Source organism: Pinus tabuliformis, chromosome 9 (assembly GCF_031772625.1).
Source record: "Pinus tabuliformis cultivar Carrire ecotype Pingquan chromosome 9, CPIR1, whole genome shotgun sequence".
NCBI classification, from domain to species: domain Eukaryota; kingdom Viridiplantae; phylum Streptophyta; class Pinopsida; order Pinales; family Pinaceae; genus Pinus; species Pinus tabuliformis.
The window spans coordinates 1,487,383,360-1,487,410,121 of NC_142307.1; positions in this window are offsets into that span (position 1 = coordinate 1,487,383,360).

Genomic DNA, 26,762 nt, shown 5'->3' on the forward strand with positions numbered 1-26,762 from the left:
TTGTGACAATAGAGTAAAGGCATGAGGGATTCTCTACAGGACTTGAATATAATCTTTTGAAGTTTGTTCTTGGATCTATTTATTATAAGGACTAATACTATTCCATAGGAGAAACCTGTGACCTATTATTCGGTCATCCAAGAATATAGTTTTCATATCACATAACTTTACAAAATTCAGACTTCTAAAGTGATTTCATACCTTTACATTCATTCCCAGAACTTCATTTTTCTTCTCTCAAGTTACCCAACCTTGAAAATTCTAGATATCTAGCCTCTCGGATCCTTGTGATGATGTTTTTCTTCTCCTTAAAAATTTTGCTCCTTTTTCCCACGACTATGGCCCTAATCATAGAGATAAGCCCAAGTCTTTGACTCCTATACAAGCCCAGAAAAATACTATTTTCTAGCTCATATTTTCTTCCAGGTAACTCAACCTTCAAGGCTAGATTTGAAGCCATTCTTCTTCACACAAACTTGATCTTCTAGATTCCTATTTTCATGAACCTAAGCTTTGTTACCATGTTGAGAAATCTAGGGTAACTTTAACTAGGGATTATAACAAACAATTTCTCTATTCTTTGAAAACTTCTTGTGATAATACATTAGTTCATTATCTTTATTATTATATTATTTTCATCATCGAGACAAATGCCAAAAAAAAAAGATCACAAAAACAATAACGTGAACACCAAAGATATTCTCTGAGTCAAGGAAAAAGCAACAGAGGGGAATACCCATAGAAATTCTTATAGAATATTCTTCAAAGGAGACTTGCAAGACTCAAGACACAAAAAAGAACCTTCCAAGGCTAGGCCAACCACCATAGAAGAGATATTTCTTCTAACCAATGTCTACAATTTCTTTTTCCTTCTTTCAAACTTGTGGAAACCCTAATTTCCATATAAAAATTGCATGAGAGAGTTGATCAAGGTGTATTTTAGAAGTCACTTCATTAAGACATCCTCCCTTACCTTTGTTGGTATATTATTCCTTTTCTCTAGCCTTCACATGACCTTCTAGCTACTGAACAAAACATGAGCTAAGATACCAAGTATGTATCTTTAAGTGAGGTCGAAGTCCCCTTTATATAGTTGTTTGTTGGAATAAAATAGGCCTCTAGAATGACTTGAGTAGAGTTTGTCCGACCTGATCTTGGAGGTCTTTTTGACCTTTATGGACATCAAATAAACTTTTAATTTTCTTGTTACATGTGTCCAATGGGTCTTTACATCATGAATTTGACTTTGAATCAAGACAAAACCCTACAACAGTCAATGGGTGCTTAGACCTAGGACTAAAAACCATGGGCAAGAAACCCATGCTTCAAATAAACAATTTTCCTCTATAAAAATATTTTTATTTTTCTCTTCTTTCGAAAAGTACAATAATAATTACATCATGTCATGATATAAAATACAATTATGAAGACTGGCACTAGTTACAACTTTCAACATTAAGAAGGATTCTCCTATAGATAATGTGATAGGCCGACTTGAAGATCTTATACTAATTAAAATATTTGTCCTTAAGTACTTGGATCTATGCATAATTATAGTAAATGTCCATATCAATAATAACCTCATTCAAAATACCTTGATATACCTAGTGACAACCATCATTGTTATGACCAAAAACACTATGCGTAGGTTATATCTTTAACACCTACTAGCACAAACACACACATACTATACTCTAGCTAGAAACAAATTCAACTATAACTCCTAAAGTTACTGTCTTAGAGGATGAAATTGTGGTTGTTGATTCATGGCAATATCCCATAGAATTTATAGTTCTTCAAACCAAATATAAGATAAATGTGTATCACCCTATTTTAGGAAAACTTTTGCTAGCTATAGTATATGCATATGTCAGTCGTAGGGTAGGAAATATAACAATAAAGAATGATTAATCTCAAAAGAAAGGTGTCCCATATCCCACTACCAAGCCACTTACTAAAATAGAAATACCTATATGGGTAGGAAAAAAATAACGGAGGGGAATATTTTAGATAATAATATACCTTCTCCTTACCATTGAAGTAGCCTTAACCATGAAAAAGATATAAGAAGACACTTTTATTTCAAATTAATTCCCACCTTGTTCTTGTAAAAGTGAAGAATATAATGGCAAATGATAGAAGGATATTTTGAAATTTTTGTTTTTTTAAAAGAGGTTTCTTGGAAAAATTTACTCACTAATGAGATTTACCAACAAATAGCTAAAACAAGGGAAATATACCCCTTTAAAACTTCAAAATTCATCTCTAATTTTATTATTGTCCAAAATTAACAATTGTGAATAATTTTTAAAATCACACAACATCATTTTACTAGGATGTCTAATGTGGCATATACAGGGTTAAACATACATGTAATGTATAAATGCATATATAATAGGGTCAATCTAATAATAAAGGGGCCACATGTGAAATTTGTGAATACATGTATGAATGTATGTATGTATAGAGAGATATATCATGGTCATTAGTGAGGAAAGGTGATTTTGATCTATGAATATATTAGGGTATTTGGTTGATTTTATTCTATTACATGAGTTATTGTGTAATTTATCTCTCTTTTATATCTTGGAGTTGAGCTCCAAACTTACATTGGTGTACATGAATTGTAATTCTGGTTTGTTATGATATTCTAAGTATTTCGATCACAATATTAGAATAATTAAAATTCTTAATATACAAAAATAAACCAAAAATTCACACCATGTACACCAATGTGAATGTGGATATCAATTAAAAGAGATAAGAGATAGAAGTTACACAATAACTCCTTAAATAATATGCAAAATTCCTCTAAACAACCTAATGCATTGATACATCCAAACCACATGTCCTCAATAATGAATTGACCTATATATAAACATATTCACACTTGATTTTGCATGTGGCCCCATTATTATTAGGATGATCCTATTACATAAACATTTACATGTCCCTTTGGGGTCAAATCAGAGTAATCTCTTTTAGAAATATTTCTTTTGAAACATTTGCAATTAAGGGCATTACATGTAATGAAAGAAAATAATAGGATTTCCTTATGTTCTTGATTTTTTTTCCATTTATTATTATCCACCCATTCAAAATCAATTCTTTTAGTTTTAATCCTTGATGGCTAGTTGTTACATAATTTTACTTCCTTTGGTTCCATGTAATTTTTTTGTGACTTCTCCAATTTGTGGTACTTGTTAGTCTTTGACGATATCCTATTGAATAATGGTTGTGTAATGCCATATGCAATGCATATTGATGATTATTCAGTCTTCTTCCTTGATAATGTTGATATTGATAGCTATGTATTCCTTGGAATATTTCGTGAAAATGAGGTTGTCAATATGATTTCGCATTTGATGGTTTCCCTTCAATCTGCACATCCATTTCATATGTCTTATTTTCAAATACAATTACAACCTCTATTATCTTTCCTTTCTCTTTGATTACTCTAGCATTAGAGATAATATTATCATATTTGACATGTACATCCTCTAGATGGAGTTCAATTTCTTCAAGTGTCTTCTAATTAACTTCTTGAAACATGCATTTTTTATCATTTGGAAGTTATAATGTGATGCCATCTATCAAATTATTACAATTTTCTTCAACTCTTGGTTACATTTATAATTTTACCTCATCAGTATTTAAAACATCTTCAACCTTCTTCTAAAAGTCCTCTTCAAGTTTTTGCTAGTATCGTCATTAGTTTTCATTAGTTTTCGAAGTAATATCTTTATCCTTATTTTTTTATTCTATCCCTTGTAATTTTCTTTTGACCTTTGTAACATCATTAGGAAGTTATGGATTATGATTGCATAACCTTTTCATTTTTTTATCTTTCTTTTTCAATTTTTCCTTGCGGTCATTCTTTTTCCACTTACTTTTGATATTATTTTCTTACTTTAAATTCTTAACCACCTTATTTGGTGATTCCTTAACTGATTTCAATTTATACACTTGATCAAACTTTTTCTTAAGCTCTTATATTAATTCTTCCTTATCTTTATGTAATTTGCAAATTTCTTCTTTAGATTCACTTTTTTCATCTTCAATTCTGCACATCCCTTCTATTTTTGAGTCTGTTATCACTCAAGTTTTCCCAAAAGTTGTAAGAAAGGGAAGGATGCCGAGGTAACCACAGACCAATATTTTAGATATAGAATCTAGCCAATCTGTATCTACAGAGGGCTCTGTATGATTTAGCTTTGTTTTTAAAGGTATTAGGCTAGTTATGAGGTTCAAGGGTTTTGTTTAAGTTTGGGCGGTGAGATTCGATAGAACTGAGAGGTAAAACAGAATAGTTCAGTCCATTGGGCTAATGGAGTGAAAGAAGATGGCTTTCTGGATTTGGTCTCTTAGCGGAGGATGGCTTCACAGAGCAAGGTAGTCAAATAGGGAACAAATGGAGACTTGAAACAGATGGGATGGGCTCAAATTGGGTGAAGGGCAATTAAGAATCCTTCAACCTATTTAAAGAAGGAAATTGAATGATTACTGATAAGGAGCAGTGAAGTATTTTTTAACAAATAATCAACATGAAAGAATTAGGAAACAGGAGCAATTAAGATTTCACTGCTTATTCTAATTCTGAAGAAAACACAGAGAACAATAAACACTGAAAACATAGTGCACTCAAGCATATTCTGAAATTAACCTTTTCTTTATCATTCAGATTCTGAAACACAGATGATATAATAAACAAGAAAACTGTAAAACATACGATATAGAGGACTTATTGGTCCAGAGGTTGATTCAAGAAATTTGTGACAAGTCCTCTGCTTCAATTCTTCATCCAGTAGGCCATACAACAGTTGACTCCAACAGCTCTTTATTCCAAAATTTTAATATTACAACAGAGTCTAGGAATTCACCCTTAATACTCCAATGGAGGGGGTATTTATGCTACAAACTTGTACAACAAATATCTCATAACATCTGTGAGATAATATCTAGAGTGAGTAATAATAATTTACAAGTAAAATAGAAACAGCTAGTCTTCTTCAGTAACTCTGCGTTGGCTTCCTGTCTTAACTGATACCCTTTAATTCTGACTTGCCACTCTTTAATGCTAATCTGATACACTTTAATTCAGCTCTGACACACTTTAATGTTGTTTTGACCCCTGCTCATCCCGCTCTGGTAAAAAAAAACTGCTAACGTGTCTTCTGATCATCTTTCCTCTGGAAATTTGTGTCTCTGAAGGTCCACTGGTTAGGGTAGCAAATATCCCTGTATATCTTTATTTCTTTCTCCTGCAAGCTCGAAAGTCCCTCTGTTTGGTTTAAACTACATTTAAAGAGGAAGAAACTGTAAAATGGCAAGTTGGTTGAGGCCACGAGCTCGTTGCTGGAGTCCTTTCTATTCGGGAGGCGGTTGAGACTGAACTGTGAACTCGGTTGATTTTATGCCTGGAGAGCTGTTTGTAGTGAAATATAGCAAAAAATGATATTTTATCCTTTTTATATGACAAAATGAAGTTTTGGCGGGAATTTTTTATTTGATTGGGCGAATGACGTGAGAAATACAGATGATGTTAGTGGGAGTACGGGGGCAGATGATGTGGCGGGAAATGTGGCAAGTGATGTCAGCAAGAGGACAGATGATGTGGTGGGTGATGTGGTAGGTGACGTCAGCAAGAGGATAGATGAGGTGGTGGGTGATGTGGTAGGTGACGTTAGCAAGAGGATAGATGACGTGGCGGTTGATGTCAGCTGTACCCAGCCTGATGTCAACGGATGGTGGTAAGCAGTTTTTTCCGCACCGCTTTTGGGGCTGAGCGGTTTCGGGCTGGGAGGGAGCGATCATGCTAAATAGGCGACACGTGGCAGTCGTATGGGGTGAAAACCATCGGTCCCCCGTGGGTTAAAGTGTGGCGATGAAGGGGGTCACGAGATGATCGTTGACCGTTGGATGGTGGGCGGGTTGATCGAACGGTGGACGGGCTTTGAACATGGTGGAGGTTTAAACAGTAGGACTGACATAATAAACCAATGTTTTCAATGGTTTTTGGGCGTATTTGATTGGGTTGCGGGCTTGGTTATTAGTTAGCCTAGATGGCTAATTAATTCCGATTTGCGGAGCGGGATTTAGGTTATGTTGAAGCCCCGAAAATCGGGTCGACAACAAGGGGGATACCCGCCCGGTCTGGACCTTGGTTGGCAGCTCCTTATCCGTTTGGTATAGCAGGTCCGACTGGGGATAATGGGACCAGTTTCCCAATCTATGAGTGTGTGTGTGTAGAATTGGATGTTGCTGATCTAACAGTTCCTATCTAAGTTATTCTAATTCAAACTTTAATCTAATTCTATGCTATTGTAATCTAATAAACAACACATCTAAATCTATGCTAACCCAGGATGTAATTCTCCTATTATGCGATCTAAAGAGATTTCAAATATCAACTAGTAATAAAGATCATTCAACGATTATAAGAAAGGAAATCAATTAAGATGAACCACTTCGCATAAAAAGTTAGATGAAACAGTTGTGAACAACATATCGCATAATGAGCTATTCATACATTAAACATAAATAAATAGCTACCATCGTACAAAAGTGCCAAATGATAACTCAAGCATTCATGCAATAATACATAAACAACTAAAAACTGTATATCACTTTAACATATAAGCAGAAATGGTCAAGAGATAAAAGTACCATTTATGACAAGTCCTACTCATAAGCTTCAAGCAACAATGATTTATCTCTCCTTGCTCTGACATCTACTAAGAGTACAGAAGTGCAACATCAGTAGCAGATATCAAATGCAAACATCAACAAATATTGATCCATTCATTCACCAAAACCTCCTCTGAGGGTGCAAAAGTGCATGTTCTGAGGACAAGTTTTTGATAAATTTCTGGACCCTTCTCTAAATGCATGAGAAGGGTTTAAATACTACAAACTAAATAACTTAATTACACAGATTCAGGATATGGTTTAAATGACTTCCCTTTTTCTAAGCAAAACTATTTCTAAAAATTAAATCTAATATCTAACTATTTCTGCATTTGCTCCTTAATGTTGCGAGCATTCAATATTTGCCTGGGTAAAGTCGGCTGACTGTCTTCCGCTTTTGGTTGAGCTAAGCAAATAGAAATGGTAAGAGCTGGCACCATCTTTTCAGCAAAATTGATGATATACTTGAGAATCATCCTCTGGCTATGTGGATTTACTATGTATGCCCAGTAATAATCCAAGTTCCACTTAGCTAATCCTCGAATTGCTTCTGCCTTTGCTTTCTTGCGTTTTCCGGACTTACGACTGACTGAGCATTTAGAGACTTTGCTTTTTGAGCAATTTTCTCAGCGATGCGCGATCGCGCCGGAAACTTCCTCCGTTCTTTGATCCAGGCCTTTTTGATGCATTTTTTCGCCTTTAGTCCCTTTTCCTTCACCAGGTATAAGCTTCAAAATTTGTAAACATACCGCTTTCATGAGCTTCTGACCTTGAGCGTTAAACTACCTGTTGATATCAGCATTGTTCAACTACTCATTCAACCATGGCTGTGACTGAAAGATCTGTAATGGATAGCTCAGTAGCATTCTGCGAATTTGTGGCTCTGTTGCATGCGATATCCGTTCATGAGGGCATCTTTTCCCTATTTTTGAGCATTTGAGCTTTACCCTTTTCCCCCATGGCTTCCTGCACATTGCTTCATGTTGTTTCTGTTTTTCGTTCCTACAGTTCACACATGAGGAGAGAGTAATGATAATAAAAATCAACAAGAAAGCTCTAAGCTCTATGGATGTACAAAAACATGCCACCTGACGTGACCTGACTCTTCGAAAAACACAAAACTATCTTTCATTAACACTTGGCGTATCATTCATTAATTATCATTAAAGCGCATATCCAATTTTTGGTTTATGGACAACTTTTCTTGAATGTTGAGCCGGGGAAAATCTGCGATGGAAAGTTTCTGCGATTCGCATCACAGCGTCGCAACGTCGCATTATCGCATTTTTCATTAAGATGTGTTATCGCAGGGTCGCTCGATCGCGCTTATCGTAGAATCGCAGATCACAGTATCGCACGATCGCCAAATCGCAGATGACAGTATCGCGCGATCTCCAAATCGCAGATCGCAGTATCGCGCGATCGCAGAATCGCTGATTGCTATAATCGTTAAATGGTTGTGTGTTTTTTATGCGACATTGCGATATGCGATATCACATATCGGCTATCGACGATTTTTTAAGGCTTTTCAATGTGAGTGTTTCTTAATGGATGCGATGCGATGGAATTCGCGTCGCACTTTCGTAGTTTATCATTTTTACTCATAAGGAAATGCCCTATCAGTCTTTGCGCGATGCGATGTTTTCTCAAGGAGTAAAATACATGAGCCTTAATTGAATTTTTTGAATTTTTACTAAGGGTCCCCACTTACCTAGTGTTATTGCTAATACTAAATAAGGAGGGGGGTTGTTGGTGGCCACAAAAATTGGCGATTCACTTGGAAGAACCAGTTATCTCTGTTTTTCTATTGAATTTTTCAAACTTCCAAAACAGAAAATTTTTCAGAAAATTAAACTTTGTTATGGAAAAATAGAGTACATTATGCTCTAAACTATCAATGATATTTTGTTTCAACCACTTTCTACTCTAATTATTTGCTTCCTCAGGCTAGTCCTTGTATTTACATCAGCCATTACTTGGTCTTGTAAAGATAAAACAAAGTCTCCTCTGTAAACCAATTTTAAATACGCTCATTTGTCGTAGGTAGAGCCTCTGCTGCCAACAGGCGTTTATAGCCTTGACAGGGTTACCTATTACCCAGCAATGATCTTGTATCCTACTTAAGGTGACCTACAACTTTCAAAGAAAAAATCCATATCCACACTTATTGCTTTGATTTTCTTTTTATTCTTAAAGAACAATGTCTTGGTTTGGTAGCCAAATTATGACACAGTCATTCACTTGATTTATAACTTTGTTGAACAAGCTGGCTCGTGATGAGACCCCTTGTCTTTTGATTGCAACAATCTTGAGTCATTGCCCTGTTGTGGTGTACAGTATTGGCAAAGTCAGCAAGTTATAATATCTGTGATAATGATAAGCCAGCTCGTGATGAGACCTCTCATTCTTCAAGATAAAGTGTATCCTTGGATTATTCCTCTGAAAGCTGCGATTTCCTTAGCAGGGAGGAAGTCATTGTTTCCTTAAGATAGCTCTGGACGACAATAATAGAGTTTTTTGGAAACAGCTGTTCTACAGAGAATCTTTATTTTGTTATTGATACCTTTCATTGTACTGAGATAAAACAATTTCTTCACTAAAGGTTGCTTTCATCAAATTCTTTGAAGTTGAAACTAGTATCATATCTAGGCTAAAGTTTTTAATTGTATCTGTCAATAATAAAGGTCAGTTTTCCAAAAGATTTGCCATTTATACAAGCGAAAAGTTCAAAATCTGAAAGAGAATCAGTGTCCTTTTCGTAAATGCCTAATTTAACCATTCACAACGGGTTTTATTATGAAAAAGAAAAACTATTCTACAAAAATAGAAGAATAATCTTCTATGGAAAATATTTCTTGAGAATTTGTCCATTAACAGGCAAAGGATCCCTCTTACCTGCTAAATCATGTAACACAAACGTTGATGGACCTACGACTTCAACAATCTGAAAAGGATCAAGCCACATCCTTTCAAATTTTGTATGTTTGCCCTTTTCTTCATGAGCCTTGTCCCACTTTAAAACTAAATCTCCCATCTGAAAATCTTTTCTGGTCATTATGTTTGAATCAAAAGAGGATTTTACTAGTGCTTGATGATGAGCATGCTTTTTCTTAGCTTGTTCTCGTTGTTCTCCTAATTTAATTATTTCCATTTGTCTTAGCTGTAAGGAGGAAGCGAGTACTTCATCAATGTATTGTACTAAAGACAAAGAGGGAATGGCTAAGTGAGTCGGAAGAACCACTTCTTTCCCATAAACTAAATTAAAGGGAGAAGTGCCGATAGAAGCTTTTTGCGTTATCTTATCTGCCTATAAAGCGTATATCAAAGCCTTGTGCCAATTCTTTTGATTTTGGTCAACTGTTCTTTTAATAATCTTGATTAGGTTTTTATTTGTTGACTCAGCTAACCCATTACCTTGTGGGTAGTAATTGGCTGAATATTTAAGTTTGAATCCTCTTTTAAGTGCAAATTCAGTCATTGCATTTCCAGAAAAGTATGATGCATTATCAAACATTAAAGCGGATGGCAATCCAAACCTGGTGATTATAAATTGATCTATGAACTCAATGATATTTTCAAAATTAGCCGTCTTGAGCGGAACTACTTCTACCCATTTAGTAAAATAATCTGTTGCTGTGAGGATGTATATATGCTGCTTAGAAGAGTGAGGAATGATCTCACCTATTATGTCCAAGCCCCACTAACTAAAAGGCTGCTCGATGTTTACCGGCTGTAGTGGCAGGGACGGCTTCTTTTTTCTTCCAGCAGTAGTTTGGAAGACTTGACATCTTCTGACGTAACTGTGCGAGTCTTTGAACAGCGTGTGCCAGTAATATCCTACGCGTAAGATTTTATGTGCAGTAGCATCTCCAGCATAGTGTCCGCCTGCTGGCCCATCGTGGAGTTCCTGCAAAACTTTTTCAGCTTCAACTTTCTCAAGACACCGAAGAAGAACATAATCATAATTTTTTCTAAAAAGAATATCATTTATGAGCTGATATTGTTTGGCTTTCAACCTTAGAGCTCTTTTCTTAGTATGGTCAAGGTGTGAAGGACCATACCCGTTCTTAAGATAATAAATGACATCAGCATATAATGATTCTGCATCGTTTAGGCTTACCTCACACATTTGTACCTCTTCAGATGGAATTTCATAAATTTGCGATGCTCCGGCTAGCATTTTGCAGAAGCCTTGACCTCTTACAATGTTTGATGGTTTGATCTCAATGTCGTATTCCTGTAAAGCAGTAACCCAATTAGCTCTTTTCTCACCCACATCTTTTTGTACTAGAAGATTCTTTACCGTTGGAAACGGTACTATGATCTTAGTATGGGTTTTAAGTAAGAAAGGTCTGAAGTATTTAACCGCTTTGAAAACAGCATAAGCCTGTTTCTCCACGTCTGAATAATTTAGTCCAGCACCCTGTGAATTTGAGCTAAAAAACGCAATTGGAGCTTCCGCTTTTTCTTGATTTGCTTGAGTTAGAATCACAGCATATGACTTATCTGAGGCAAATGTGTATAAAATAAAAGGCTCTAAAAAATTCGGAGTCGCTAAAGATGGAGCATTAATAATAGCTTGCTTGATCAGGTTGAATGCTTCATGTTCATCTTGACCCCATTTAAAATTTGAATTCTTTTTAATCATGGTTTGCAAAGGAGACATGATTCGTGAAAAATCTGGAACGAATCTCTTTACAAAATTGATTTGACCAAGGAAAGATTGCATGGCTTTTTTGTTATGAGGTAGGGATATTTCAGAAATTTCTTTGATTCTATCCGGATCAATGTGAATACCGGATTTTGACACTATGAATCCTAGAAGTTTCCCTTCACTTAGTGTGAAAAAAGATTTCTTTGGGTTAATTGAAATTCCATACCTTAAACACCGTTGAAAGATTTGTTTCAGGTCTTTGAGATGGTCGTTTCGCTTCTTCGAGTACACTATTATATCATCCAAATAAATTACTACAGATTTATTGACTAAACCTTTGAATGCGATATCCATGGCTCTCTGAAATGTGGCACCAACATTAATCAAACCAAATGGCATCTTCCAATATGCATACGTGCCCCATTTAGTTCTGAATGTGGTTTTCAACTGATCATCAGGATGTACCAACACTTGATTGTATCCTGAAAATCCATCCAAGAAAGACATTAATTCTAAGCCCGCCACTGCTTGTAGTATCTGTTCCATAGGTGGTAGAGGAAAATTATCTTTCTGACAGGCTTTGTTAAGGTTCCAAAAGTCAATGCAAATCCTAATATCTCTGTTTTTCTTTCTAACAGGTACCATATTGGAGACCCATTTGGAATGTCTGACGGGAAAGATTATCCTGGCTTTCAATAACTTATTAAGCTCAGTTTTTATCTGATTTTCTAAATTGGGGTGGATTTTTCTCAGCTTTGGTTGGACAGGTTTTTCATTATCGATCATGGGAATAGTATGTTGGATGATGGAAGTGTCGTATGTTTTCAGCTCATCATAATTCCAGGAAAAAACATTTTTATATTGTCTCAAAAGACGAATATACGCTATTTTCTCTTCAGGGGCTAGGCCGAGGCCTAGATTAATGTTTTGTGGTTTAGCATCGGTCCGTAGGTTTACTAATTCGTAGTTCAAGGTTGAACTTTGGAGTTTTGAATTGGTAGACCTCTTAAACTGATCTTTCAAATCGTATAAGTCCTCTAACTTGACCACCGACTTAGGTATAGCATTATTAGTGCTATTTTGTTGCAATTGTTGATCGTGCTGGTCTTCGTCAATTATTTAATTGGAGTAGGATCCTTCAGACGTAAGGAAATTTACGATATCAGGATCGTCATTGAATACTCTCCAATTTGTGATGTTATCAGGAATGGACGGTCTAAAGATTAATTCTATTGAGAATCTATCTGGACTAAAATCTTCGGATGGAATAAGCTTAGAAGCTACGTTAGCCAAAAGGTCTGCACTTGCGTTTTGGAGCCTGGGGATTGAAGAAATATTAAACGCTATGAAATGCTCAGTCAGATCTTGTACTAAGGATTGATAGTGTTTTAAATGACCTGATAAGCAATGTATAGTGTTACATACCTGTTTAACCACAATATCAGAGTCTCCAAAAACTTGAAGATACTTGACGTCTAACCCGATTGCTTTGTACAGGCCTTGAACCAAAGCCTCATATTCTATTGTATTGTTTATGCAATCGAATTCGAGTTTGCATGTGAGAATGATATTATCTCCTTCTGGACTAATCAGAACGCATCCTGCTCCTGCTCCTTCGTTAGATCTAGAACCATCAAAAAATAATTTCCAAAACAAATATTTATTTACAGGTTTATCTAAAAAATTGATACATTTCGAACTATCAGTTCGAGACAAATTTTCAACTTGGGACAAAACAGAGTGTTCTAAATAGGGTGACGCATGAGCATTGAAATTGTCAAGGAAAGAATCTACCGAGTAATTGCCGATAATGTTTCTGTTATACGCTACTGGTTCATTTTCTCCCTCTAACTCCGTTACTATGTACTTCTGGTGTAGCTCTCGTTCAACTTTTATTTGATTCAGTTTACCATTGTAGGGCAGCCACATGTGCGACCATTCGGTTGCAAAGTATCCATGGAGTTTTTCTGACCAATCCCTGTCAAGAATTAAGCCATAGAATTCTGGGATATCGGCAACTAGAATGTCAATAACCTGACATACCTTTGGGTTGGATGACAATCTTATGGTTACTTGATTTAGTTCGCCAATCACTTCGACTTGAGATCGATCTCGCTGAACTATGCGCACTGCGGATTTCTGTGGTTGAACATTTAACTTGGAACATATAGATTTGGGTAAAATATTCGATGAAGCACCAGAATCTACCAAACAATTGTGCATATTTTTATTGAAGATTTCATAGGTAAGGAGAAAGGGGGGAGTGTGAGATCTTGATCTTCCTCCAATTAGGGCGATGTCATTTGGATCAATCTTATTGATCGCATTAGTTGGAGGTCTTCCCATGTTATGGGAAGCTTGAGAAATTACAGCGGCAGGCAAAGGTGCAACTGGCATGGCATGTAATTCTTTCATCATTATCTTCTTTTGATGTTTCAACTTGCTTAGTTCATAAAGGGTGATATTAGCCCTAGTCTTCTTCATGTCATCAATAATATTGTACTCCATTTCATCCGACACTATCAGTGTTTTAGATGGAGTCGTTTCATTTGCTTGGACTGGGCTAGTTTGAGTCGCTTTAGATGTCGTTTTCTTTGTTGCGACTTTATCCTTTGTTGCAGAGCTTGCGCTCTTCGGCTTAGGGGTAGTTTGGGGAGGATCAAGCTGATTTTTGCTTCGTGTGCTAACTGGAAATACTTCTTGATCTTCTTCTTGTGGGAGGATGAAATCCCACATTCCTTGTAATTCCACAACTTCTTCGTCATCAGTCTGCCCTTCAGTGGCAATTTCCTCTTCCTCTTCCTCAGATTCAGCATTTGAAATGGCGTTGGGTGGCTTGGCGTCTGTTGAAGGACCTCTTTTAAAAGCTCTGTAGGGCTTTTTTGAAGAAGTTTCTGCTACTTGATTTTTTCTGTCGACCATCTCATTGGACATGGTCTTTAGAACTTTCTGCAATCCTTCCAAATCAAAAGGATCTTTTGCTTGTTTCTTCTTGGAGTCTTCCTTGAAGGTGACTTTTTTGGACTTACGTTCCTCTATCGCGGATCTCTTTTCCAGGGCTATTATTTGTTTCTCTACTGTTATCGCCTCTTTCATGTTATCAGCTAAGGTTATTTTATTTGCCCTGTCCACGAGGATTGCTATGTTCAATGGTAGAGCGGTGATATACCATTCACATCGTACTTCTTCACTGGGCCGGAAAGCAGTAGGAATTTTGTTGAAAATTTTGTTGAACCGTAAATTGAAATCCTTGATAGGCTCTCTAGCTTCAGCTTTAAGATTGGATAGGTCATTGATTAACATTGCCGTAGACCTGTCATCACCAAACTTGGTTAGGAATTGGTCCTGGAAGATGTCCCAACTTGTGATGGATCCGGAGGGTAATGAAAAGTACCATGACCTGGCTGTTCCTTGCAGTGTATAGGGAAAAAGCCGAACAAAAACATCTTCATTAGTAACCCCATTGAGATTAATGGAAAGCATGAAGTTGTTTATGTGCTCTTCTGCTAGCATACCTACCTCGGGATTGAATTTAGGAAACCATTTCTCAGGATGGGCCGGTATTTGACTCAAGGGTGCAGGCATTAAGACTGCCCCAGGGTTTTTCCATGGAGACTAGGCCATTGTTGAAATGCTACCAGAGGAAAGTGCATAAGATGATCCCTGCGGCTGGGAGGATGAGGATACTAAGATTGTAGATGATTGAAGAGGGGTTGTGGGGGTTCCAGTGGATGGTTGGACGATGATCTGGAGTGGAGGTGTGGATGGTTGACTTCGCGGTGAAGTAGTTGAGATGGACGATGCTGACGAAAGAGTCTCACTGTCAGACTCTTGCGGTGATTTCCTCGCTCTTTTCCTGGTGGCAAGAGGTAATTTGGTTGGCTGGACGCCAAACTTTTCACTCTTTAGCCTGGTCAAGGGATGAGCAGGGCTGTACTGCAAAGTCACGCTGCCTTGAGATTTATCAATCAGAGATTCGACTTTAGGAAGTTCAATGGTAGATTGTTCTGAAATATGAATCAGAGATTCGACTTCAGGAAGTTCAATGGTAGATTGTTCTGAAATATCAGGGTGTGTAGCAGCGGTTGATACTCGAGCGACTTCTGACTCTGGATTTAAATGTAATGGAGAAGTCGGGGGAGATGATGAGGGCGATTTACTCTCAGAATGGTATTCAGATTTGGATTTACTTGCCATTCATAGTTCAGGCCCTCCTTCTAGCGCCAAATATGTTGAAGCCCCGAAAATCGGGTCGACAACAAGGGGGATACCCACTCGGTCCGGACCTTGGTTGGCAGCTCCTTATCCGTTTGGTATAGTGGGTCCGACTGGGGATAATGGGACCAGTTTCCCAATCTATGAGTGTGTGTGTGTGTAGAATTGGATGTTGCTGATCTAACAGTTCCTATCTAAGCTATTCTAATTCAAACTTTAATATAATTCTATGCTATTGTAATCTAATAAACAACATATCTAAATCTATGCTAACCCAAGATGTAATTCTTCTATTGTGCGATCTAAAGAGATTTCAAATAACAACTGGTAATAAAGATCATTCAGTGATTATAAGAAAGGAAATCAATTAAGATGAACCACTTCGCATAAAAAGTTAGACGAAACAGATGTGAACAACATCTCGCATAATGAGCTACTCATACATTAAACATAAATAAATATCTACCACCGTACAAAAGTGCCAAATGATAACTCAAGCATTCATGCAATAGTACATAAAAAATTAAAAAATGTATATCACTTTAACATATAAGCAGAAATGGTCAAGAGATAAAAGTACCATTTATGACAAGTCCTACTCATAAGCTTCAAGCAACAATGATTTATCTCTCCTTGCTCTGACATCTACTAAGAGTACAGAAGTGCAACATCAATAGCAGATATCAAATGCAAACATCAACAAATCTTGATCCATTCATTCACCAAAAACTTCTCTGAGGGTGCAAAAGTGCGTGTTCTGAGGACATGTTTTTGATAAATTTCTGGACCCTTCTCTAAATGCATGAGAAGGGTTTAAATACTACTAACTAAATAACTTAATTACACAGATTCAGGATACGGTTTAAATGACCGCCCTTTTTCTAAGAAAAACTATTTCTAAAAATTAAATCTAATATCTAACTATTTCTGCATTTGCTCCTTAATGTTGCGAGCATTCAATATTTGCCTGGGCAAAGTTGGCTGACTGTCTTCCGCTTTTGGTTGAGCTAAGCAAACAGAAATGGTAAGAGCTGGCACCATCTTTTCAGCAAAATTGATGATATACATGAGAATCATCCTCTGGCTATGTGGATTTACTGCGTATGCCCAGTAATAATCCAAGTTCCACTTGGTTAATCCTCGAGTTGCTTCTGCCTTTGCTTTCTTGCGTTTTTTGGGCTTACGAGTGACTGAGCAGTTTTAGAGTTTTCTTTTTGAACAATTTTCTCAGCGATGCGCGATCGCGCCGAAAACTGCCTCTGTTCTTTGATCCGGGCCTTTCTGATGCGTTTTTTCGCCTTTAGCTCCTTTTCCTTCACCGGGTATAAGCTTCAAAATTTGTAAACATACCGCTTTCGTGAGCTTCTAACCTTGAGCGTTAAACCGCCTGTTGATATCAGCATTGTTCAACTACTCATTCAACCATGGCTGTGACTGAAAGATCTATAATGGATAGCTCAGTAGCGTTCTGCGAATTTGTGGCTCTGTTGCATGCGATATCCGTTCATGAGGGCATCTTTTCCCTGTTTTTTAGCATTGGAGCTTTACCCTTTTCCCCCATGGCTTCCTGCACATTGCTTCGTGTTGTTTCTGTTTTTCGTTCCTGCAGTTCACACATGAGGAGAGAGTAAAGATAATAAAAATCGACAAGAAAGCTCTAAGCTCTACGGATGTACAAAAACATGCCACCTGACGTGACCTGACTCTTCGAAAAACACAAAATTGTCTTTCATTAACACCTGGCATATCATTCATTAATTATCATTAAAGCGCATATCCAATTTTTGGTTTATGGACAGCTTTTCTTGAATGTTGAGCCGGGGAAAATCTGTGATGGAAAGTTTCTGCGATTCGCATCGCAGCATCGCAATGTCACATTATCACATTTTTCATTAAGATGTGTTATTGTAGGGTCGCTCGATCGTGCTTATCGCAGATCGCAGTATCGCGCAATCGCAAAATCACAGATCGCAGTATCGCGCGATCGCAGAATCACGGATTGCTATAATCGTTAAATGGTTATGTGTTTTTTATGTGACATTGTGATATGCGATATCGCATATCGGCTATCGGCGATTTTTTAAGGCTTTTCAATGTGAGTGTTTCTTAATGCATGCGATGCGATGGAATTCGCATCGCACTTTCGCAGTTTATCATTTTTACTCATAACGAAATGCCCTATCAGTCTTTGCGCGATGCGATGTTTTCTTAAGGAGTAAAATACATGAGCCTTAATGGAATTTTTTGAATTTTTACTAAGGGCCCCCACTTACCTAGTGTTATTGCTAATACTAAATAAGGAGGGGGGTTGTTGGTGGCCACAACAGGTTATTAATAAATTTCAAATAAATCTATTAATCCCTATTTTTTTATATACAACGAATATGGTTTTATATAACCGGGGAAGGGATATTTATTATATCGGGGATTTTTTAATATATTCACATAATACGGGGAAGGGTATTAATTTACATGGGATTTATATAATAAAAGTTAATGGTTAATATGAAAAAATGTAAATGAAAGCGCTAAGTTATAAACTTAGGCTTAGGATAAAAAAGGGTTTTTATGAGGAACATTTGCCAATTTCTTAAGTAAAATAGGGTTTTACTTAGGCAATGTTTATGCAATGAGATGAGTGATTTTAGTGATATTAAGAACAAATTCTTAATATTTTAGGGGGGAAATTAGTAAATGATTAGGAAAAAGTATGAAGGGGAGTTAGTTATGTAGCCTTGCCTCGCTTGAGCTGCTTCAAGTGTAATGTCCGCTTTTGCACTTGTGATAGAAGTGAAAGTTAACACATTTTTAGAAACATAATCCATCACAGGTATCATTTTGCAACACCAATCTACCTACCCTACCTACTTTGCCTAGCATTTTTTCCTTCTTTCTTTGGGTGCACTTAGACTGGGAAACCCTTATCAACTTTTCTTTTCTTTACATAGTAAGCCTACCTAAGTCTGCACTTTTACATCCAAGGGCTCATATTAAACTGTTGAGCTCCTTTGCTTCTCTACCTATCTACTTAACTGCCAAGATTGAATAGTTTGGTCAGATTTTATTCTCTATCTCCAAAATAGGAAATTCAAATATGAACTAGCCAAAATTAAGTTGTTTGGCCATTCATCAATTGTGGCACATTTTAACAAGCTGCACACAATGCTTATTACAGAAAAATGAAAAAGTAGTGGCATTTTGGACTTGCACACTTTCCTGGTCTTTCTTTATTTGGGGTTCATTTCTTTCACTTATTTGACTATCGTATTCTTTTTACCCTTTGATTTTTCTCTTAGGGCATACCCTCTTTACATTTTTTGATTTTTTCTTTGATAATATGGAAAGCCTTTACAACAATGAAAGGGATGAACATATTACAGAGCTCAACAAGTCAATCATGAAATATGATACCTATTGGTATAGGAGTATAACAGTGGCTCCACTTGGGGATGGCTTTCCCTGGTGGAAATTCAAGAAAAGCAGGTCAGATGGCCTTCTGAATAACTTAGACTATGCTCTGAAATCTCCTTTGGCTAGTTGCTTTATTATATATATGACAGCACACTAGTGAAACTTAGGGCCTTCTCTTCGGGCTTCAACTACAACAAGTTACTATCCAATCCAAACTATGACATTATTAAGGATATAGTATGTACATGTTAGAGTCCAAATACATTAAAAAACTGGATCAAAGTAATGTTTCAGCATTCGACCATTCACTAGTCCTTCTTCTATTTCTGTGCCATCCAGGCTCTTCAGAAAGTAACTATTGTTCCCTTGTAATGCCTGGATGATAAATGGCCCTTTCCACAGGTAGTCAAACTTCCCATGTTTTCCTTTGTCTTCTCTTCGGGAATCCCACCTTAGAACTTTGTTTCCAAGGTAGAAGTCTTCTGCTTTGGTCCTTCTATCAAATATTTTCTTGAGTTTTTCTTGTAACACTTGGGATCTTTGGTGCACTTCTTCTTTGGTCTACTGCAAATGGACGGTCTAATTTATTCTCCTTTGAATGTCATTGGGTTCCACCTGAGATTCTTGCAGTAGTTTCATTACAGGGACTCCTAAAGATTAAGGAAATACAGCCTCCATGCCATAGACTAACTCATAAGGGCTAGTTCCAATAGATCTCTTTGTAGTAAGTCTGTCTGCCCATAGTGCATTTGTAAGTTTCTTGTGCCAGTTTTTCTTGTTCTCTTCTAACAATTTCTTAATAATATTAATCATGCTTTTATTGGAAGACTCAGCTAGACCATTACCTTGATGGTAACAGGCTGTGGAATGGCCTAAAGTGATATGGTATTTGTTACAGAAATTTATCATTTTCTTGGACTTGAAGGCAACAACATTATCGGTTATGATCCTTTCAGGACAGCCAAATCTAGACAATATGTTGGTCTCTAAGAATCCTATAATCACTATATCATTGGCTTGTCTAGAAGGAATGGCTTCTATCCATTTGGTGAAATAGTCTGTGGCAGTAAGAATCCATTTATGTTGGCCAGAAGAGGGAGGATGGATTTCTCCAATGAAGTCCAAACCCCATTGTTGAAAGGGCTTTTCAATGGAAATTGGTTTCAAGGGTAAGGGTAACAGTTTCCTTTTGCCTTCAAAAATTTGGCATGTGTGGCAACAGTGAAAAACTTCTTTACATCAGCGAACAAGGTTGGCCAGTAAAATCTAGCCCTTAGGATTTTGTCTGCAATTGATTTCCAGTGAAGGTGTCCACCACAGTCCCTACATGAAATTCTTTGAGAACTTTGTCAGCTTCTTCTTTTATTAAACAATTCAATAGAATACCTTCATGATTTTTCCAAAAAAGAGCATTATCTAAAATACAAAATTTTGAAGCTTTCATCTTTAAAAACCTTTTCTTTGTTCTGGATAACCCTGGAGGAGCCTGCAGGTTTAATAATACATGAATTATATCAGCATACCAAGGTGATTCTAAGAAGGTCTGGCTGATTCGTGGAGTCGCCATCTCCTGTTCATTATCTAGTTCATTAATATCCAAGGCTTGAAAGCTTGTTTCAGTCATGAGTTTAGCCAATCCCTGTCCTTTTATAAGCTTTGTAGGTTTTATCTCAATATCATACTCCAATATATTAGCTATCCATTTACCTCGTTTGCCTTCAATTCCATCCTGAGTCAGGATGTCTTTGACAACAGCATTTGGTACATAAGCTACTACATGGGAGTACAATATATAGACTCTGAAGTATTTAATAGCTTTCACAAGTGAAAAAGCCTATTTTTCCATGATTTTGTAATTCAGAGGTGCATCTCTAAGTGCTTTACTGAAAAATGCTATGGCTTTTTCACATCCTTGATCATCTTTTTGCAGTAAAATAGCTGCTATAGTGTGTTTTGATGCAAATGAAAAAATTGTGAAGTCTCTATCGAACTTTGGACTTGTAAGGATTGGTGTTCTAGTCAAGGCCATTTTAATTTCTTCAAATGCTTGTTTGGCTTCTACTGTCCATTTAACCTTTGAATCCTTTTTTAACATATTGTTCAGCAATCTAATTAATCCAGCCAAATTAGATATGAATCTTCTCAGAAAGTTAATCTTTCCTAGGAAAGCTTGAAGTTCTTTGACATTTCTGGGGTGGGGTATTCGCAGAATAGCTTCTATTCTAGTAGGATCAATTCTGATGCCATCTTTGGAGATGATATGGCCTAACAGTTTTCCTTCTTCTAGACCAAACAAAGACTTTTTAGGATTTAATGAAATACAATACTCTTTGCATTTTAAAAACACTTGTCTCAAATGATCTAAATGTTGTTGATCTGATCTAGAAAACATAGTGAGGTCATCTCGATATATAACTGGAAAATCATGAATTTCTTTTGCAAAAGCTATGTCCATTGCTCATTGAAAGGTTTCCCCTGCATTCTTAAGTCCGAATGGCATTTTAACATATTTGAATGTACCCCATGGTGTTGTAAATGCATTATTTTCTTGGTCATCAGGATGAACTAGAATCTGATTATAACCTAAAAACCCATCCAAAAGTGAAATCCTAGAAGCGCCTACTATCCTTTGTAAAATATGATCCATCTTAGGTAAAGGGTAATTGTCTTTCAAAGAAACCTTGTTTACATTTATTAAGTCAACACATAATCTGATTTCTCCTATTTTCTTCCTGGTAGGCACCAAATTAGACACCCACTCTGAAAATCTGATTGGAGCAATTATCCCTGCATCATGCATTAGTTTGATTTCTTTTTCAATTGAAGGGAGCAGTACAGGGTTGATTCTTCTGAGATTTTGTTTGAATGGTTTTTTATTTTCCTTGAGGGGTATTGTATGTTGAATTACAGAGGTGTCATAAGATTTCAGGTCTTCATAGCTCCAGGCAAAAACATCCTGGAATTCTTTGATTAGTTCAACATACTTAAGTTTTTGATTAGGAGGCAAAGATTTGGATAATTTTACCATTTTTGGATTCTCTTCAGTTCCTATGATGTAGTCTTCAGTGTCTACTTTTAGAGGTTCCATCTTGGGTTTCTTTGGAATATCGTTGAAATCAAAGAGATCTTCCAAAGAAGTTAATCCTTTGGGAAAATGATCATCTTTCCAATTGATAACTTCAGATTCTCCTTCAATAATCTCATCAACATCTATTTCTTTAAGATATTGTATTTCCTTTTTGGTAAATTTCATTATATGAAGCATTTGAGTTGCATTTTCTTCTGAAATGTTTTCTTCTACCCGATTTTTTGGATCAACCTCACTAACTGTATCTACATCTACGTTAGTGCTAGAAAATTCTTTTTCTAGGGTTAAAAAGTTGTTGATCTGATTATCAATGTCAAACACTTGCCAGTTCTTTACATTATCAGGTATGGCTGGCCTGTGTCTAATTTCAGCTATGAATTGATGATTTGGTTCAAATGGTAATTTACAGGTGCTGGTAAGCATTGCTAGGCTATGAGCTTGCAAGTTACGTTTTCTCGAGATTTTGGCAAGCTGAGTTTCTAGAAATGTATTGAGGATTTCCATAGTTGTTCCTTTGTACTCTCTTAATCTGGGATCATTTGTTAAGAACTTTCCTTTTATCTGTTGAATGATTAAATTAGAATCTCCTATGACTGACACTCTAGTTGCTCCTAATCTCTTGACCAGTTTAATACCTAGCAATACAGCTTCATATTCAGCCATGTTGTTAGTGCATCTAAAGTTTAATCTGTAGGCATGGCCTTCAGCATGATTGTTTTCAAGATTGTGCACCCAAACTCCTGCTCCTGCTCCTGCTCGTAATTTGTTCACAGAACCATCAAATTCTAAGTACCAAAGGATTTCATGTTCACAATTAGTATCTGGTGTTTCAGGGATATGTTCAATAGGGAGATCCGGTTTTTCATTTTTTCCTAGTTTATTTGATGTTTCATGTTTTTCAAAAATTTCTTGGATTTGGGCACTAGACCTTTCATTAGCAATTTTTTCTGTTTCATCTGCTAGAACTTTTATTGTATGTGGGGAATCAATTTCAGCATTGTAAAGGATAAAAGAATCCATATCTGAATGTACTGAGTAGATAGGGAAATTTTGAGGTTTCTCTTGACTACTTACTACATATTTCATTAGGGTTTCTCTATATAGTCTCTTGGGTTGACAAAACACTGAAATAGTAGTGTAAAACATGTCTAACTGTAGAGATCCTTGAGGCTTTGCACCCCAAGATCTAGATAATAACATGCCATACTTTGGTGGAATATCAGCTACTACTATGTCCATTAAGATGGTTTTGGCAGGATATTGGACTAGTGACACACATAAGTCTTTGATTAAACCAAAACATTTGACCTGACTTGAATCAAAAGAGAAAAGGTATTTATATGGCCTAGTGATGTCAAGGTCTAACCTCTCCATTACAGATTTAGGCATTAAGTTATGGGAAGCACCAAAATCAAACATGGCATTATGGAGTATTTTATCATGTATGTTTAAACCTACATAGAAAGTAGGAACTTCTCCCTCTACTGTTTTTCCATTTACTCCAGGGACAAATATCAATTCAGGCTAGTCATCAAAAACATTTACTGAATCTTCGTTCACAAAAATTTTGAGTGAGCTGCTGATTTTACTTCTGTAGACATCATGTTTAGCCAATTCTGATAATGGAACAACTATCTTTAGTTTTCCTACTTCTATCTCAAGATTGAAAGGTTTTTCGGTCTGAGTTCTTGTATTTCAGACAGCTGGATTTTCTGCATTTTTCTCCTCTTTAGGAGTGGGATTATGGGCTGAAGTTGTTTCCAAATCAAGTTCTAGAGGCTCTTCTACGTTTCCTTTAGAAGAAATAGAAGTGGAAGGTTGTCTGTTAGGTGGTTGATTATCTTATACATCTTCAACAATTGGGTTATTAGGGTTAGGATCTGTTTTAGAAAGAATGTGTACAGGGGGGGCACTGATCTTACCTTTGTCAGGCTGCTTGGTATCTTCCTGTTTACTGGTTTTAGGGACATCTATTCTTCTGCTTCTCAGATTGTATTGTTTGTGGACTTCATAAATGGCGGTATCATATCCCTCCCTAAAGTCAAATGATTCACCTGACTGAGTTTGGAATTGTTTAAGGATGTGAGCTTCTTGATCCTCTTGGGTCAAGAAAACTTGTTATTCACTGTTGAGTCCCATCAGATTAATTTGAGTGTCTTCTGTTGGTTCATCAGATGAGGCTTCAGCATAATTTTCTTGAAATGGGGGCCTAATACTTTGGTCAGGCCCAGTCTTTCCAGTGTTAGGATTTTGGTTCTTCCTGAGATTTGAATTTCTCCCAGTATTGCTTGGTTGACCATCCCAAGGGGATTTTCTCTCGATTGTTTCTACTCTATATCCAAGTCTATCAATTCCTTTAATAATAGCATCTAATTTCTGTTCAAAGGCAGAAGGTTCTTCTTTGAAAGATGTCCTCCTTTCAGCTCTGGCTCTAGATCATTTAGACATCAGGTTGGCCTCAACACTGACAGCTATACTCTGCATCTCTTCTAAGTTTCGAGGAGCTCTTTCCCTAAGTTGGTATGCCATATCAGAATCAAATGCATCAGGGAATTTGATAAAGGCCAAATCTGGAGGATGTCTAAGATTTTGAGGAATAGCATTGTAGACATTATTGAATCTGGTACAGTAATCTTGGACAATTTCTTGTGTGCCTCTTCTTAGGTTTTCATATTCTGATAAAATGTGGAGAGGATCTTTCTTATTTTCCCATCTGTTCAAGAAGGTCTCATAAAGAGCTTGTGGGTCATTGATACTATTTGCAGGGAGGGCTCTAAACCAGGTTCTAACATCTCCAGTTAAACTTTGAACAAATACTTTCATTCTAACATCATCATCATCAACCTCATATCTTTCAAAATAGTCGGTCATTTTATTGGTATGTTTTTGAGCTGTGTAAGTGCCAGTACCTTCAAAAGAAGGGATTTTACTTTGATAGTCTTGGGGCATAGCCCCTGGCTTGGCAGGTAAGAGCAGGGGAGTGTATCGGTTTGCCATGGTTGCAGAAATAGATGTGACAACTAAAGGAGTAGGGATAACAATGGGAATGAGAGTTGTAGATGGAGGAGTGGAAAGGGTAGTTTGAGGGGCCGATGGTGAACTTGGAGAAGCTGTAGTAATCACAGAAAGGTTTGGTATTCTTTCAGAGGTAAGCTTAGATTGAATGGAGTTCTGCAAATGTCTGTCAAAGTGTGAAGTAACAAGTTCAATCTGCAAATTTTCAATGAATATTGAATTTTGAACTGTGTGGGTTAACCCAGATTCTAAAAAAGTCTCAAATACAGAGTTTTCAGCATACTTATCAAAAGGTTCGTCCTCAGGGTAGATCCACTTCACAGGACAAGATCTTGATCTGTATAGAGGCCGACAACTAGTAGAATTTTCTTAGCTCCCTTGTCCTCTAAGAATCTTAGGAATCAGATTAGGATTTTCAAACACAGGTGGGGGATTAGGATTAGGATTTGATCTGGTGTAATGAATCTTCCCTGAAGCCAGTCTTCTAGGTGTGTTTTTGGTTTTTTCTTGAAATAGGTTTGACAATACAACTTTAATAGTCTCTTCTAGGAGGTTTTAGATGTGGGAGTTTTGAACTTTCCTAAAGACTTTTTTGAAAAAAGGAACTGATCAAGTATTTGAAACCAACTATCCAATCTATAAGCTAGACCTGAGATAGACCGAAGTAGCATTCATTTACTTCTACAATTGCAAAGCAAAAACATTTCAAAGGATACTTGCCTAACTTCAGGCTCCGTCTGTAGCTTATGAAGTAAAAAATAGTAACAAACAATTATTCAGGTCCCCAGTGGAGTCGCCAATGATGTTATCACTCTGGTTTTGCCAAAAGTTGTAAGAAAGAGAAGGATGCCAAGGTAACCACAAACCAATATTTTAGATACAGAATCTAGCGAATCTGTATCCAGAGAGGGCTCTATCTGTATGATTTAGCTTTGTTTTTAAAGGTATTAGGCTAGTTATGAGGTTCAAAGGTTTTGTTTGAGTTTGGGTGGTGAGATTCGATAGAACTGAGAGGTAAAACGGAATAGTTCAGTCCATTGGGCTAATGGAGTCAAAGAAGATGGCTTTCTGGATTTGGTCTCTTAGCAGAGGATGGCTTCACAGAGCAAGGTAGTCAAACAGGGAACAAATGGAGACTTGAAACAGATGGGATGGGCTCAAATTGGGTGAAGGGCAGTTAAGAATCCTTCAACCTATTTAAAGAGGGAAATTGAATGATTACTGGTAAGGAGCAGTGAAGTATTCTTTAACAAATAATCAACATGAAAGAATTAGGAAACAGGAGCAATTAAGATTTCACTGCTTATTCTAATTCTGAAGAAAACACAGAGAACAATAAACGCTGAAAATAGAGTGCACTCAAGCATATTCTGAAATTAACCTTTTCTTTATCATTCAGATTATGAAACACAGATGATATAATAAACAAGAAAACTGTAAAACATAGGATATAGAGGACTTATTGGTTCAAAGGTTGATTCAAGAAATCTGTGACAAGTCCTCTGCTTCAATTCTTCATCCAGTAGGCCATACAACAGTTGATTCCAACAGCTCTTTATTCCAAAATTTCAATATTACAGCAGAGTCTAGGAATCCACCCTCAATACTCCAATGGAGGGGGTATTTATGCTACAAACTTGTACAACAAATATCTCATAACATCTATGAGATAATATCTAGGGTGACTAATAA